Raw genomic sequence first — 15,673 nt, forward strand, 5'->3', positions numbered from 1 at the left:
TTTAAACCTCATGGTTGCTGCCTCCTTGAACGTGTAGAACACTCTTGGGATTTAAAATAATTTTTTTTAAGAAGGAGGAATGCCATGGTTGTTCATGGTTCTTTCTTGCAATAAAATGTGAAGATGAATGTGAATTATCAATTTGAATGAGTCACCAATACACTTATATATGCAACTAGCCATCAAGACATGTGGCCAGCCCACTAGACATGTGTCCCATTAGCATGTCCTCATCCATGCCCAATCACAATTGTCCACATTTTCGTGGGGCCTACCTAATAATTCTAACCATGGTTAATTCTGACCACGGTTAATTCTGATCATGGGGTCCACTTGATACACTAATTAGGCTAATTAATCATTAATCTCCACTTATCCCTAATCTCCACTAATATTTCCACACTAATTGAAATTTACAAGCAAATCGTGCACTTATTAAAAATCGGGATTAAAAGGTCCTTGTCTCATATCTCAAAAATAATCTTGTCCTTAAACTTATGTCGATTAACTTACGAATAATCCAACGTACAAAAATACAGGGTATAACACAGGCCATGGTAGAGGTCGTGGCGGAGCTTCCAGTTCGAGCGGTCCTTCGAACCGCATATATGTTTTGGCTAGTAGACAGGATCAGGAGGCGTCACTGAATGTGGTTACAGGTATATTATCGATTTTCTCTCGGGACGTATATGCATTGATAGATCCAGGATCCACCTTATCATATATATCTCCCTTTGTTGCTGGCAGAATCGGAATAAAACCTGAGTTGATAGAACCGTTTGATACACCGGTAGGAGATTCTGTTATAGCAAAGCAAGTATATAGAGATTGTTCGGTGGTTATATATAGCCATCATATCGTGGCAGATCTGATAGAGTTAGATATGACTGAGTTTGATGTTATTATGGGTATGGATTGGTTAGCTTCTTGTTATGCTAACGTTGATTGTAGAGAAAAGATAGTTCGATTTCAGTTCCTAGGAGAGCCAATTATAGAGTGGATAGGGAATACGGCATCGCCGACGGGTAAGTTTATTTCATACCTCAAGGCAAGGAAGATGGTTAGAAAGGGTTATATTTATCATCTGATTCGGGTGCATTACTTGAAAGCAGAAGTACCGACTCTTCAGTCAGTGCCGATAGTTAATGAATTTCCAGATGTATTCCCAGATGAACTTCCAGGCCTTCCTCTTGAGCGGGAGATAGTTTACTATAGATGTATTGCCAGATACTCAGCTCATATCTATTCCTCCTTACAGAATGGCACCTGCAGAACTGAAGGAGTTAAAGGAGCAACTGAGAGACTTGTTAGAAAAGGGCTTCATCAGGCCCAGCACATCACCTTGGGGAGCACCGGTACTGTTTGTGAGAAAGAAGGATGGGTCGCTGCGGATGTGTATTGATTATAGGAAGCTGAATAAAGTAACAGTAAAGAATAGATATCCCCTCCCCAGAATTGATGATCTATTTGACCAGTTACACGGTGCTAAGTGCTTCTCGAAGATAGACTTGCGGTTAGGATATCATCAGGTGCAGGTAAAGGAGGTAGATATTTCAAAGACTGCATTCAGGACCCGATACGGGCATTATGAGTTTAGAGTGATGTCTTTAGGGCTGACCAATGTTCCAGCAGTATTTATGGATCTAATGAACCGAGTGTTCAAACCATTCCTAGATATATTGGTGAATGTATTTATCGATGATATTCTGGTCTATTCACGATCAGAAGAGGAGCATGCCGACCATTTGAGGACGGTGCTTAGGGTGCTCCAGCACTAGAAGTTGTATGCTAAGTTTTCTAAATGTGAATTCTGGTAGACTTCAGTAGCATTCTTGGGGCATATTATTGGAGCTGATGGCATTCGGGTAGATACACAGAAGATTGAGGCGGTAAAGACTTGGCCTAGACCTACGACACCTACAGAGGTACGTAGTTTTCTGGGGCTAGCAGGATACTATAGGAGATTCGTAGAAAAGTTTGCCTCGATTTCAGCGCCTTTAACAAGGCTAACCCAGAAGGCAGTTAAGTTCCAGTGGACCGATGCTTGTGAACAAAGCTTCCAGTTGCTGAAGGATTAGTTGACTACGGCTCCAGTTCTAACTTTTCCTGAGGGACCCGATGGCTATGTTATATATTGTGATGCTTCTGGTGTTGGGCTAGGTTGTGTATTGATGCAACATGGCAGGGTTATAGCCTATGCCTGCCAATAGCTCAGAAAAAAAAGGAATTATCCTACTCATGACCTGGAGTTAACAGTGGTAATTCATGCTTTAAAGATATGGAGGCATTATTTATATGGCGTGCATGTTGACATTTATATGGATCATAAGAGTCTCCAATATATCTTTAAGCAGAAGGAGTTGAATTTACGGCAGAGAAGGTGGCTAGAGTTGTTAAAGGATTATGATGTTGATATCCTATACCATCCAGGGAAATCAAACGTTGTAGCAGATGCACTTAGCCGTAAATCTATGGGTAGTTTGACGGACGTGCAACTAGAAAGGAAGGATATAGTTCGTGGGATTTATCGGCTAGCTAATCTTGGAGTCCGTTTGGCTGATTTTAGATATGGTGGAGTTTCTGTTCGAGAAGTTACTGAATCCTCTATCATAGAAGATTTAAAGAGACGCCAGTGCGAGGACCCTGTTCTGGTACAGTATAGAGGTACAATACTTTAAAAGGAGAAGACCCCATTCGAGGTTACACCTGACGGAGTGCTATGATATGGAGGCAGATTATGTGTACCTGAGGTTGCAGGGCTACGGCAACAGGTTATGGGAGAGGCATACTATGCCCGTTATTCTGTTCATCTAGGTCAACAAAGATGTATCATGACCTCAGATGTTTATATTTGTGGGATGGCATGAAGAGGGACATAGCAGAGTTTGTCGCTCGGTGCCCAAATTGTCAACAGGTTAAGGTCGAGCATCAGAAGCCTGGTGGATTATTACAGGAGATAGAGATCCCGACTTGGAAATGGGAAGTAATTAATATGGACTTCATTACAGGTTTACCTCGCACTCCGCGGAAGTATGACTCTATATGGGTTATTGTTGATAGGCTGACAAAATCAGCCCATTTTCTTCCAGTCAGGACTACTTATTCAGCGGAGGACTATGCGAGGTTATACATCAAGGAGATAGTGAGACTTCATGGGATTCCCACATTTATTATTTTAGACAGAGGAGCTCAGTTTACAGCTAACTTCTGGAGATCATTCCAGGAGGGATTGGGGATACAGGTGAGTCTTAGCACTGTATTCAACCCTCAGACTGACGGACAGGCCGAACGTACTATTCAGACGCTACAAGATATGTTGCGGGCCTGTATTATTGATTTCAGAGGAAGCTGGGACAATCATTTGCCACTTATCGAGTTTGCTTATAATAATAGCTACCATTCTGGTATCCAGATGGCACCGTATGAGGCCTTATATGGGAGGAAGTGCAGGTCACCTATTGGTTGGTTTGATGTTGGTGAGACTAAATTAATAGGCCCAGACATGATTTAGCAAGCTGTTGATAAGGTGAAGCTTAGTCAGGAGAGGTTATTGGCAGCCCAGAGTCGACAGAAGTCATATGCAGATAATCGACGTCGACACTTAGAGTTTCAGCTTGGTGATTGGGTGTTCTTGAAGGTGTCACCCATGAAGGGTGTAATGAGATTCGGCAAGAAGGGGAAGCTTAGCCCGAGGTACATTGGGCCTTATCAGATTATTCATAGGGTAGGCAAGGTTGCCTATGAGTTGGACCTACCATCTGATTTGGGAGCAGTACATCCAGTCTTTCATGTGTCAATGCTTCGCAAATGTATTGGTGACCCTTCTAGAGTATTTCCCGTGGATGATGTCCAGGTGACGGAGGAGCTGTCCTACTAGGAGAACCCTATAGCTATACTTGATCGGCAAGTTAGAAGATTGCGTACTAAGGATGTGGCTTCCGTCAAAGTATTATGGCAAAATAATAATAGAGAAGAGATGACCTGGGAAGCCGAAGATGAGATGAAGAATAAGTATCCTTACTTGTTCCCTACGCCTGCAGGTAATTTAAATTCCTCACTTGATTATATTGATTGGTAGATGAGATTACAGGTTATAGCAATAAAGGAAACTTCCCCGAAATTTTTTATAAGACCTTATAGGACCAGTTTAACATTCGAGGACGAATGTTCTAAAGGGGGGAAGGATGTTATATCCCGTATTTTTGTACATTGGATTATTCGTGAGCTAATCGACATAAATTCAAGGGTAAGATTATTTTTGGGATATGAGACAAGGACTTTTAATCCCCGATTTTAATAAGTGCACGACCTGCTAATTAATTACAATTAGTGCAGAAATATTAGTGGAGATTAGGGATTAGTTAACCATGATTAGATTATTAATTGGGGATTAGTGATTAACTAAGGATTAATTATCCTAATTAAGATTAAGTAGTGCTAAATGGACCCTACTACAACATGGCCAAATCTGATTGGTCCATGCCATAGTGGGGCACGTGTCCACCTTATGGGCAGCATATAAAACCGTGTTTGATGACTAATTCATTAGTCATACAAGTCATATTCATCTTCACTAGTTGAACTAGAGAGAGAACCACACGGCTATGGCTATGGCAGCAGCTCCTTGAAGCTCATGGCCAGCTCTTTTTAACACCAATAAATTGCTAAATCTCATCTTGAATTGAAGAAGGAAGTATGAACAGCCATGGCTGCCAAGCTCACGGCTATGGCATCCCTTGATCAACCTCAAGTGTTGCAAGAAATATTTAATTCCTAAGGTGTTCTAAGCATTTAGAGGAGCAGCAAGGTTAGCGTTTAAGTCGAAGAAAATGAATTGTGCAAGTTATTGTAGGTCCGAATTGTGCAAGTTATTGTAGGTCTGTCCTAATTAAATTTGAGGTAAGATTTCTTCTTTTGTCATGAAATTGGAGTTAATGATGTTGTAATGGAGAGATTAATTTGTATTAAGTGAAATTGGAAGTAAGAAAATTGTATGATTAATGTTGGCGTGCAAGTGGGCAGAATTGGAGTTGTTCCAATTAGATTGGGTTTGATTGTTGTTGTTGTTGTTATTAATGTTATGGATTATGAGTCTTGTTTATCAGTGTGTTGTGCACCACATCTATAAACAGGAAGCTACAGGACATTTAGGATGTTACTTTTCCTTCTTACTCTAGATCGTGCGATAGAGCTATATTATCAGGATAATCCCTCCCTAACAAATTATTGTGTTTACAGCTATGCCTCCAAAGAAAGCGACAGCTGCCCAGAAGGGCAAATCGGTAGCAGGAGATACTAGTCCGACCCGGAGAGTTACTAGGCCCGTGCCCAGTCTATGCCTGAGATTGTACTCCAGTAAACGAGCTCTGCTACACCGCCACCTCTAGAGGAGCTTAGAGCAGCAGCAGCTCCAGTTCAGGGGGCAGCCCCACCGCCAGCTCCCGAGGCCCCAGTACCTGAGCCTCCAGCCCCTCAGCCGGGAGCGGAGGATAGGGCCATGAGAGATGCAGTTCAGCTGCTGACGAGATTAGTGGCAGGGCAGGCTCGCAGGCATGGACTAGGAGTTGACCATGCAGATAGATCTGATAGTTTGAGGGCTCGTGTCTTCTTAAGTTGTAATCCTCCAGAGTTTTTCGGGTCAAAGCCCGAGGATGATCTGCAGTAGTTTATTCGGCAGATGCAGCGTACATTGAGGATAATTAAGGCTTCTGAGACTGAGTCTGTTGAGTTGGCTTCGTATCGGTTGCGAGATGTAGCTGTTAATTGGTATGAGTCTTGGGAGTTATCTAGGGGCGAGGGTGCTCCTTCAGCAGTATGGGATGAGTTTGTGGAGGCCTTCCTTAGTCACTTCCTGCCTCCAGAGATGAGGCGAGCTAGAGTTGATAGATTCTTACATTTGAGGCAGAGTGGCAGGAGCATTCGAGAGTTTAGTCTTGAGTTTGATTCGTTGGCTAGATATGCGCCTACTATTGTAGCTGATATGGTTGATAGAGTGCATCGTTATGTGATGGGATTGGATCGTTATTTGATTGATGGCTGTATGGCAGTGGCTCTTTAGCCACGTATGGATATTGCTCGGGTATAGGCATATGCACAGGGGGTAGAGGATCGACACAGAGGGCGTCAGCCAGATAGAGACTACGACAAAGGCCAACATAAGAGGGCTAGATCGGTTGGTTATCCTGGTGAGTTTCGAGGCAGGAAGCCTCAGCAACATATTAGATATTCTTCCCAGCCAGCACGGAGTGCACCCCCACAGTTCATAGGTAGGAGATTTGACAGCACAGGATATTCAGGAGCCGGTCAGAGCTCCGAGGCCTCAGGTTCACAGAAGAACAGGGGTTCGGGTCAGTCGAGGCCGCCTTTGCCTCGGTGTTCTTGGTGTGGAAGGCTCCATTCTGGGGAATGCCGTCTTACTACAGGTGCTTGTTTTTCTTGCAGCCGTCAAGGCCATATGAAGAGAGAGTGTCCTTATGGAGATGGTACATGAGGTGTGGCTCATCCAACTGGGTCGGTTGCTGGTTCATCTTTTTCTGTAGCTATGCACCCTATAGGGCAGGGTATTCGGACATCAGTAGGCCGTGGTAGAGGTCGTGGCGGTGCTTCCAGTTCTAGCGGTCCTTCGAACCGCATATGTGCTTTGGCTAGTAGGCAGGATCAGAAAGCATCATCGAATGTGGTTACATGTATATTATTGATTTTCTCCCGGGATGTATATGCATTGATAGATCCAGGTTCCACCTTATTGTATAGATCTCCCTTTGTTGCTAGTAGAATCGAAATACAACCTGATTTGATAGAACCATTTGAGGTAGATAGGTGGGTAGGAGATTCTGTCATAGCAAAGCAAGTATATAGAGATTGTTCGGTGGTTATATATAGTCGTCATACCATGGCAGATCTGATAGAGTTAGATATGACTGAATTTGATGTTATTATGGGTATGGATTGGTTAGCTTCCTGTTATGCTAACGTTGATTGTAGAGAAAATATAGTTCGATTTCAGTTCCCAGGAGAGCCGATTATAGAGTGGATAGGGAATACGGCAACGCTGAGGGGTAAGTTTATTTCATACCTCAAGGCAAGGAAGATGGTTAGAAAAGGTTATGTTTATCATCTGGTTCGTGTGCATAATATGAAGGCAAAGGTACCGACTCTTCAGTCAGTCCCGATAGTTAATGAATTTCCAGGTGTATTCCCAGATGAACTTCCAGGTCTTCCTCCTGAGCGGGAGATAGAGTTTTACTATAGATGTATTACCAAATACTCAGCCCATATCCATTCCTCCTTATAGAATGACACCCGCAGAGTTGAAGGAGTTAAAGGAGCAATTGAGGGACTTGTTGGAAAAGGGCTTCATCAGGCCTAGCACATCACCTTGGGGAGCACCGGTACTATTTATGAGAAAGAAAGATGGGTCACTGCGGATGTGTATTGATTTTAGGCAGCTGAATAAAGTAAAAATAAAGAATAGATATCCCCTCCCCAGGATTGATGATCTATTTGACCAGTTGCAGGGTGCTAAGTGTTTTTCGAAGATAGACTTACGGTCAGGCTATCATCAGGTGCGGGTAAAGGAGGCAGATATTCTGAAGACTGCATTCAGGACCCGATACGGGCATTATGAGTTTAGAGTGATGTCTTTTGGGCTGACCAAGGCTCCAGCAGTATTTATGGATTTGATGAACCGAGTGTTCAAACCATTCCTAGATATGTTCGTGAATGTATTTATCGATGATATTCTGGTCTATTCACTATCAGAAGAGGAGCATGCCGACCATTTGAGGATGGTGCTTTGGGTGCTCCAGCACCAGAAGTTGTATGCTAAGTTTTCTAAATGTGAATTTTGGTTAACTTCAGTAGCATTCTTGGGGCATGTTATTGGAGCTGATGGCATTCAGGTAGATACACAGAAGATTGAGGCTGTAAAGACTTGGCCTAGACCTACGACACCTACTGAGGTACACAGTTTTCTGGGGCTAGCAGGATATTATAGGAGATTCGTAGAGAAGTTTGCCTCGATTTCAGTGCCTTTAACAAGGCTAACCTAGAAGGCAGCTAAGTTCCAGTGGACCGATGCTTGTGAACAAAACTTCCAGTTGCTGAAGGATAAGTTAACTACGGCTCCAGTTCTAACTCTTCCTGAGGGACCCGATGGTTATGTTATTTATTGTGATGCTTCAGGTGTTGGACTAGGTTGTGTATTGATGCAACATGGCAGAGTTATAGCCTATGCTTCCCGACAGCTCATAAAGCACAAAAGGAATTATCCTACTCATGATCTGGAGTTAGTAGCGGTAATTCATGCCTTGAAGATATGGAGGCATTATTTATATGGTGTTCATGTTGATGTTTATACGGATCACAAGAGTCTCCAATATATCTTTAAGCAGAAAGAGCTGAATTTACGACAGAGACGGTAGTTAGAGTTATTAAAGGATTATGATGTTGATATTCTATACCATCCAGGGAAAGCAAATATTGTAGCAGATGCTCTTAGCCGTAAATCTATGGGTAGCTTGACGGGCGTACAACCAGAAAGGAAGGAGATGGTCTGTGAGATTTACCGGCTAGCTAACCTTAGAGTCCGTTTGGCTGATTCTGGAGATGGTGGAGTTTCTGTTCGAGAAGTTCCTGAATCCTTTATCATAGAAGAGGTAAAGAGATGCCAGTACGAGGACCCTGTTCTTGCACAGTATGGAGATACAGCTCTTCAAAAGGAGAAGACCCCATTCGAGGTTACACCTGACGGATACGACATGGAGACAGATTATGTGTACCTGAGGTTGCAGGGCTACGACAACAGGTTATTGAAGAGGCACACAATGCCTGTTACTCTGTTCATCCAGGGTCAACGAAGATGTATTATGACCTCAGATGTTTATATTGGTGGGATGGCATGAAAAGGGACATAGCGGAGTTTGTTGCTCTGTGCCCGAATTGTCAGCAGGTTAAGGTCGAGCATCAGAAGCCTGGTGGGTTATTACAGGAGATAGAGATCCCAACTTGGAAATGGGAAGTAATTAATATGGACTTCATTACGGGTTTACCTCTCACTCCACGGAAGTATGACTCTATATGGGTTATTGTGGATAGGCTGACAAAATCAGCCCATTTTCTTCCAGTCAAGACTACTTATTTAGCTGAGGACTATACGAGGTTATACAGTAAGGAGATAGTGAGACTTCATGGGGTTCCCACATCTATTATCTCAGACAGAGGAGCTCAGTTTACAGCTAACTTCTGGAGATTATTCCAGAAGGGATTGGGGACACAGGTGAGTCTTAGCACAGCATTTCACCCTCAGACTGATGGACAGGCCGAGCGTACCATTCAGACGCTAGAAGATATGTTGCGATCCTGTATTATTGACTTCGGAGGTAGCTGGGATGATCAGTTTCCACTTATTGAGTTTGCCTATAATAATAGCTACCATTCTAGTATTCAGATGGCACCGTACGAGACCTTATATGGGAGGAAGTGCAGGTCACCTACTGGTTGGTTCGATGTTAGTGAGACTAAATTGATAGGCCCAGACATGATTCAGCAAGCTGTTGATAAGGTGAAGCTTATTCAGGAGAGATCATTGGCAGCCCAGAGTCGACAGAAGTCATATGTAGATAATCGACGTCGACAGTTAGAGTTTCAGATTGGAGATTGGGTGTTCTTGAAGGTGTCACCCATGAAAGGTGTGATGAGGTTCGGCAAGAAGGGGAAACTTAGCCCGAGATACATTGGACCTTACCAAATTATTCGTAGGGTAGGCAAGGTTGCCTATGAGTTGGACCTACCATCTGATTTGGAAGCAGTACATCCAGTCTTTCACGTATCAATGCTTCATAAATATATTGGTGACCCTTCTAGAGTATTCCATGTAGACGATGTCCAGGTAACAGAGGAGTTGTCTTGTGAGGAGAGCCCTATAGCTATACTTGATCGCCAAGTTAGAAGGTTACGTACTAAGGATGTGGCTTTCGTCAAAGTATTGTGGCGAAATAATAATAGAGAAGAGATGACTTGGGAAGCCGAAGATGTGAAGAATAAGTATCCTTACTTGTTCCCTACACCTACAGGTAATATTAATCCCTTACTTGACTATATTGATTGATAGATGAGACTATTGATATTGTGGCCCTGTGAGGCATCTATAGGTTGTTGGATACAGGTTGGTAGGTATAGCGTTAAAGGAAACTTTCCCGAAATTTTGATAAGACCCTATAGAACTAGTTTAACATTCGAGGACGAATGTTCTAAAGGGGGGGAGGGATGTTATATCCCGTATTTTTGCACGTTGGATTATTCGTAAGCTAATCGATATAAGTTCAAGGACAAGATTATTTTGAGACTAGGACTTTTAAATCCCGATTTTAATAGTGCACGGTTTGCACATTAATTACAATTAGTGTAGAAACATTAGTAAAGATTAGAGATTAATTAACCATGATTAGATTGTTAAGTGGGAATTAATGATTAATTAACTTAATTAGACCACTAAGCGGGCCCCACTACAACATGGCCGAATCTGATTAGTCCATGCCATAGTGGGACACATGTCATTGTGGCTGGTTGCATATATAAATGGGTTGATGACTCATTTAATCACATTTCATCTTCACCAAAATATCATTTCTTTGAAAGAAAAACTTATAGCACCAGCCATGGCAGCTCACGGCCAGCTAGGCTTTGAAGGAAAAAATTAAATTAAATCCCCAAAGGTATTCTAAACATTCAAGGGAGGCAGCAACATTAGGATTTAAAATTGAGAAAGAAGAAGTGGTGTAATTGGTGCGAGTGATTGTAGGATCTGTCCTAATTAAATTAAGGTAAGATTTCCTCTTCTTATGGTGTAATTAGAGTAGATGATATTGTAATTGAGAGATTAACTCTTATTAAGTGGAATTGGATGCAAGGAATTGTATATGTTAATGTTAAGGTTCTGTTTGGCCGTGTTGGGGTTGTTCTAATTTAATAATGGTGGATTAAGTTTGATTAGTGTTGTCGTTATTGTTGTATTGTGTTTGAGGATGATCTGGTTGTGTTAAAGAGATGGAAATATAGTTATAAGTATGTATATGTGTTGTTGTTCTTGTTGTTCATAGTGATATCATACTCTTCTCCATGTATTTGTGATTTGCGAAGTAAAGTCGAAAATTGTATTTTCGATGTTGTAGTTTCGGTGGACCATTTTGAGCTCGTTATTAAAATGATATTGAAGTAGTTTTCGTGTACATGGATGGTAGTTAATGTTGTTGTCGTGTTGTTGTTGATATGGCTCATAAATTTGTAAGAAAAAAAGTGTACAAGGTATCGTATACAAAGCGTATGTTAGTTTGTTTGGTGTATAATCCTAGACACAGATGATTTGAGTTGAAGAAGGATTAAGAGAGGTTGCTGGGTTTTTGTAGTTGTTGTTGGTTTTGTTGATTAGGTGGTGGTTTTTAAATATTAGGGGAAATGCCGCCCAATTTTCTAGAAATGAGTTACTAACTTCGAAATAAGTTTTAAGCCTTTCCGTATCTTAACCATAGTTCTTAACATTTTAATATTGGTTGAGGTACTTTGGGTAGCGTATACATATCGAATCACGGATTAAGCGTCAAAGGTATGTAAAGCTGTCCCTTCTTTCTTTTTGGCATGACCTAGTTGAGACAAACAGACGACGAATGTATAAACTCCAAAGAAACTCCTATTCTTAGAGACACTAGGATGGCTAATGTTCTTGATTTACAGAAGCTATCTCATTATGTCCTGATACGTGTCTATGATTCCTGAAGTTCTATTTGATATAATCCATAATGATATTCGAGGGGTACTTGACATGATTGTTGTCTTTGATTCTCAAGTGTTAGTTCATTCTAATTATTCTATTGAGTCTCAGATGATGATTTAGTTTTCATATGGTTGCTCATTATTCTGCTCGTGCTTGCCGTTAATATATCTTTCACCGAGTCCCGGGCTGGTATGTATTCGTGCACAGTTTCACTGCATTGTTCACCGAGTCCCTCACTAGAGGGTCGGGTACGATATATATATATATATATATATATATATATATATATATATGATTATGGCACCGAGCCCCATGATGGGCCGGGTATGGTATATGATGACTTTATTCACCGAGTCCCATAATGGGCCAGGTATGGTATATGATATAGACATGCATGATTCTCATCTCGTAAGGCACAAGTGCATTGGTATCTTTGATTATCATACTTGCCTCCTGTAATCTTTATTCAGTTATGATTTTCTTTATTGTATGTCATGCTTTATATATTCAATACATTCCTCGTACTGACCCCCTTTCTTCTAGGGGGGCTGCGTTTCATGCCCGCAGGTACAAACACTTGGTTTGGTGATCCTCCAGCCTAGGAATTCTGCTCAGCTGTTTTGGAGAGCTCCATTGTTCCGGAGCCTAGATTATTTTGGTACATCTTTGATGTAGACTTATGCATATCCAGGGGTGATGCAAGCCGAGTTGCCTCAAGGACATTTCGAGGACCGTCCCGTGGAGTCAAAGTGTGGATGATAGCATGGGAGGACGGATTGGAGATGAAAGAGCATTAAAGTGGCCCAACGAGTAAAGGAAGGCTATATTTGCAAAAGAGGCCACTTTCCTAATTCCAAGACTTTTATCCCCACAAGGCTAGCCAAACAAGGCCCTTGCCTCATTAATGGCATTTATGTAATAAAGTAGTGCCTTCTTTATTTCATTAGTATAAATAGCTAGTCTTTTATTTCATTAGGAGATTTTTTTGGATGCATTGATAAATTGATGAGTGATTTTGAGAGTTGTCTCTAGAGAGAGAAACTTGTGAGAGAGGCCATGGATGGCTATTGTTGATTTGAGATTTGTTGAGAGGTTGGTTGCAAGAGAATCTAATTCCCTTGAGGTCTTCCTAAGAGTTTGGTGCCTGTTAATGTTAATTAATTGAGGTCTTTAGGTTTAATATACCTTTAGGTTGCTTTTAATTCCATTTTCTTGTGTCAATCTATCTATCATTTACTTTCCTTGTTATTTTATTGCTTTTGCGTATCCGTTCTTGTATCAATTGGTATCAGAGCTTAGCTTAGGTTTGTTCCATCAAATCTAGTCTTGGGTTTTGATTCAACAAAAAAAAAAACAAAAAAAAAATTCAAAAAAAAATCTCGAATTTTCTTGTTGATTTTGTTGAATCTAGTGTTAGATTAGAGTTTCTTAGTGTTTCTAGAATCCAAATCTTCCTTTTCGAGCTATTTGGAGTTGGGGTTTGTGTTCCACCATTGTTGAGCTTCAAAGCTTCAAGAACAAGGTTGGTGGGTTTGAAGAAGGAGAAGAATTGAAGGTTCAACTTGATTGAGGTTTGTTCTCTAGTGGATAAGGACTCTAAATCCGAAATTTGGAGGTATTTGACCAAGGATTTAAGGATCTACCATTTTTGGTATTTGAAGCTTTGAAGAACTCAAGAACTTGAAAAGTGGGTCTTGTGATTCGGTTGAAATTGAAGGTTGAAACCTATTGGGTTTTGTTCTCTACATCAAAGAGAACTTAAATCCGAAATTTGAGCTAATTTGGAGTTGGTTTGAGGATAGTTGAATTTTTGAATTGTTCTTGTGTTCTTGAAGACCTTCAAATCTTCATAAGGAAGAAGACTCTCCAAAGGGTCATTTGATCCAAAAGTTGTCAAATAAAGTTGTGAAAAAGTGTTTGTGGGCCCAACAAAAAAAATAAAAAATACTTAGTCTAAAATTTTTGATTTTTCAAAAAAAAAAGTGTCACATCAGCCGCCACGTCAGCGATGACATCAGCGGTCTGACGCACCTCTGACGCGCGCGTGGGGTCCAAATTCTGAGAGTAGGAGTTTCCAACACTTAGAATTTTTTTCTAAGTGTTGACAGATTTTGGTCCAACTTTGAGGGGGCATATCTTTGTGTGTATAAGGAGTTACGAAACCCATAATATATGTAAATTCAAGTTCAGAGAGTCTACTTTCCGAATCAACAAGCTGTTCGTCAATCAGAGGTCTGAAGACAAAGTTATGGGCGTTATGAAAACATGATGCAAGCAGTTCTGAATTTTCTAAGTGTTGGCCAAAAACTTCCCAAATTTGTCTAAGTGTTTGGCCAAGGTTTGTTCACTTCTTCTTCTCATTTCTTTGATTCTCCTAGCTAATTAACAACTAGTAATTGATTCTTACTTGGTTGTTAATTAGTTCTTGAGTCCTTTCTTTCAAGCCAATTCTTTTCGTTATTTTCTCGTTTTACAACTTCATCGTTAATTTCTTGATTCAAGTGCGTTTGCTTTAAATTGAGTCGTCCTTTCTTTCTTCGAGTAGATAAGAATCCAGTCTTGACCTTGAGTAGTGAACGGGACCTTGTGACGGATTAACAAGCATACAACCATTAGCCGAAGCAATTTGTGAGGCATTCAAAAGGTGCGCATGCTTGAGCGTTTGGTGAGTTATTTTTAACCAACGTAACGTGTTTGCTTGCTTTGTTGAGTTTCTTAAATAGGTACTAATGGCTAATCAAGGCGGAGAAATGCAAGTTCCCACCGGGGAACCTACAATTGTTGATTTGATGAGGTTGTTGCATGATTTGAACAACAAGGTAGGGAGATTGAATAGTCAAATGGATCACCTAAATAGTCAATTGGATCACCTAGAGAGAGAGTAGGATAGAAATCGCGGAATGTAAAGAGAAACGACGAAGAGAGTGTGATTGGTTTGAAACTCATGGAACTACCTATGAAAGAAAGGGGAACAAGTATGTAGTGGACAATTGTGGGAGTCTTCTCTTTCCACAACCTATTCCACAAGAGACAATGAATGCAAGGTTGCAAAAATCTCCACCCATGGAAACCTTGTCAACTAAAGAAGATTCTTCGTGTGAACTTTAAGGTACGATAGCTAAACTCAACACTTCCAACTCTTTGAATGCACAAGTTTGTGATGTGAGTGTGAGTAGTAGCTTGTCGTTGTGTGACTTTAATGATTCTTTACCATGTGATGATAATGTCATTGTTGAAAGTGTCCCTACACTAGTTGATCCTTTAGATAACCGAATTGATTCTTCTTGCAAGATTGATTTGTGTCCACCTAGTGTTGACACTTGTGCTTTGAATTAAAATACATTATCATGTGATAAACTTGAGTGTAATGTTAGTCCATTAGTCGAAGAATTTTGTGATGTGATTAATGAACCTCCGATTAGTGATGACGTGGTTCTAGTTGATCATTTGAATGAGTTTGACACCCCACCCTTGTTTGATGAATGTGGAAATGAGTCTCTTGGCTTTATCTTTATGTCGAGTGATGAGACTCCCGTTTGTGATGGTGATGTGTATCATGTGGATAGTCATGTAAATGAAGGTACTTTGAAAAATGACATTTGTCTTTTTGATAATGAAATTACATGCTTCGGCTTACCATTGTTCATTGATTATTCTCTCTTTAAAGATAATGTCTTATTTGATGATAACATGACTAATAAGAGTGAAGTGCCTAGTAGAATGTATTTTAATGTTGAAAATGTATCCACTTTTGGGGACTACATGGTATTTGAAAATCCACTATGGAATGGTGACGCTCTTCCCTATGATTGAAAACTTCCCTTGGGAAATGATAATACACTTGTGGGGAAGGAGTGTTTTGAAAAGAGAGGTGATACTTGCTTGCAAATTATTAACTCTTCC

Source organism: Lycium barbarum, chromosome 11 (assembly GCF_019175385.1).
Source record: "Lycium barbarum isolate Lr01 chromosome 11, ASM1917538v2, whole genome shotgun sequence".
Taxonomy (NCBI): Eukaryota; Viridiplantae; Streptophyta; class Magnoliopsida; order Solanales; family Solanaceae; genus Lycium; species Lycium barbarum.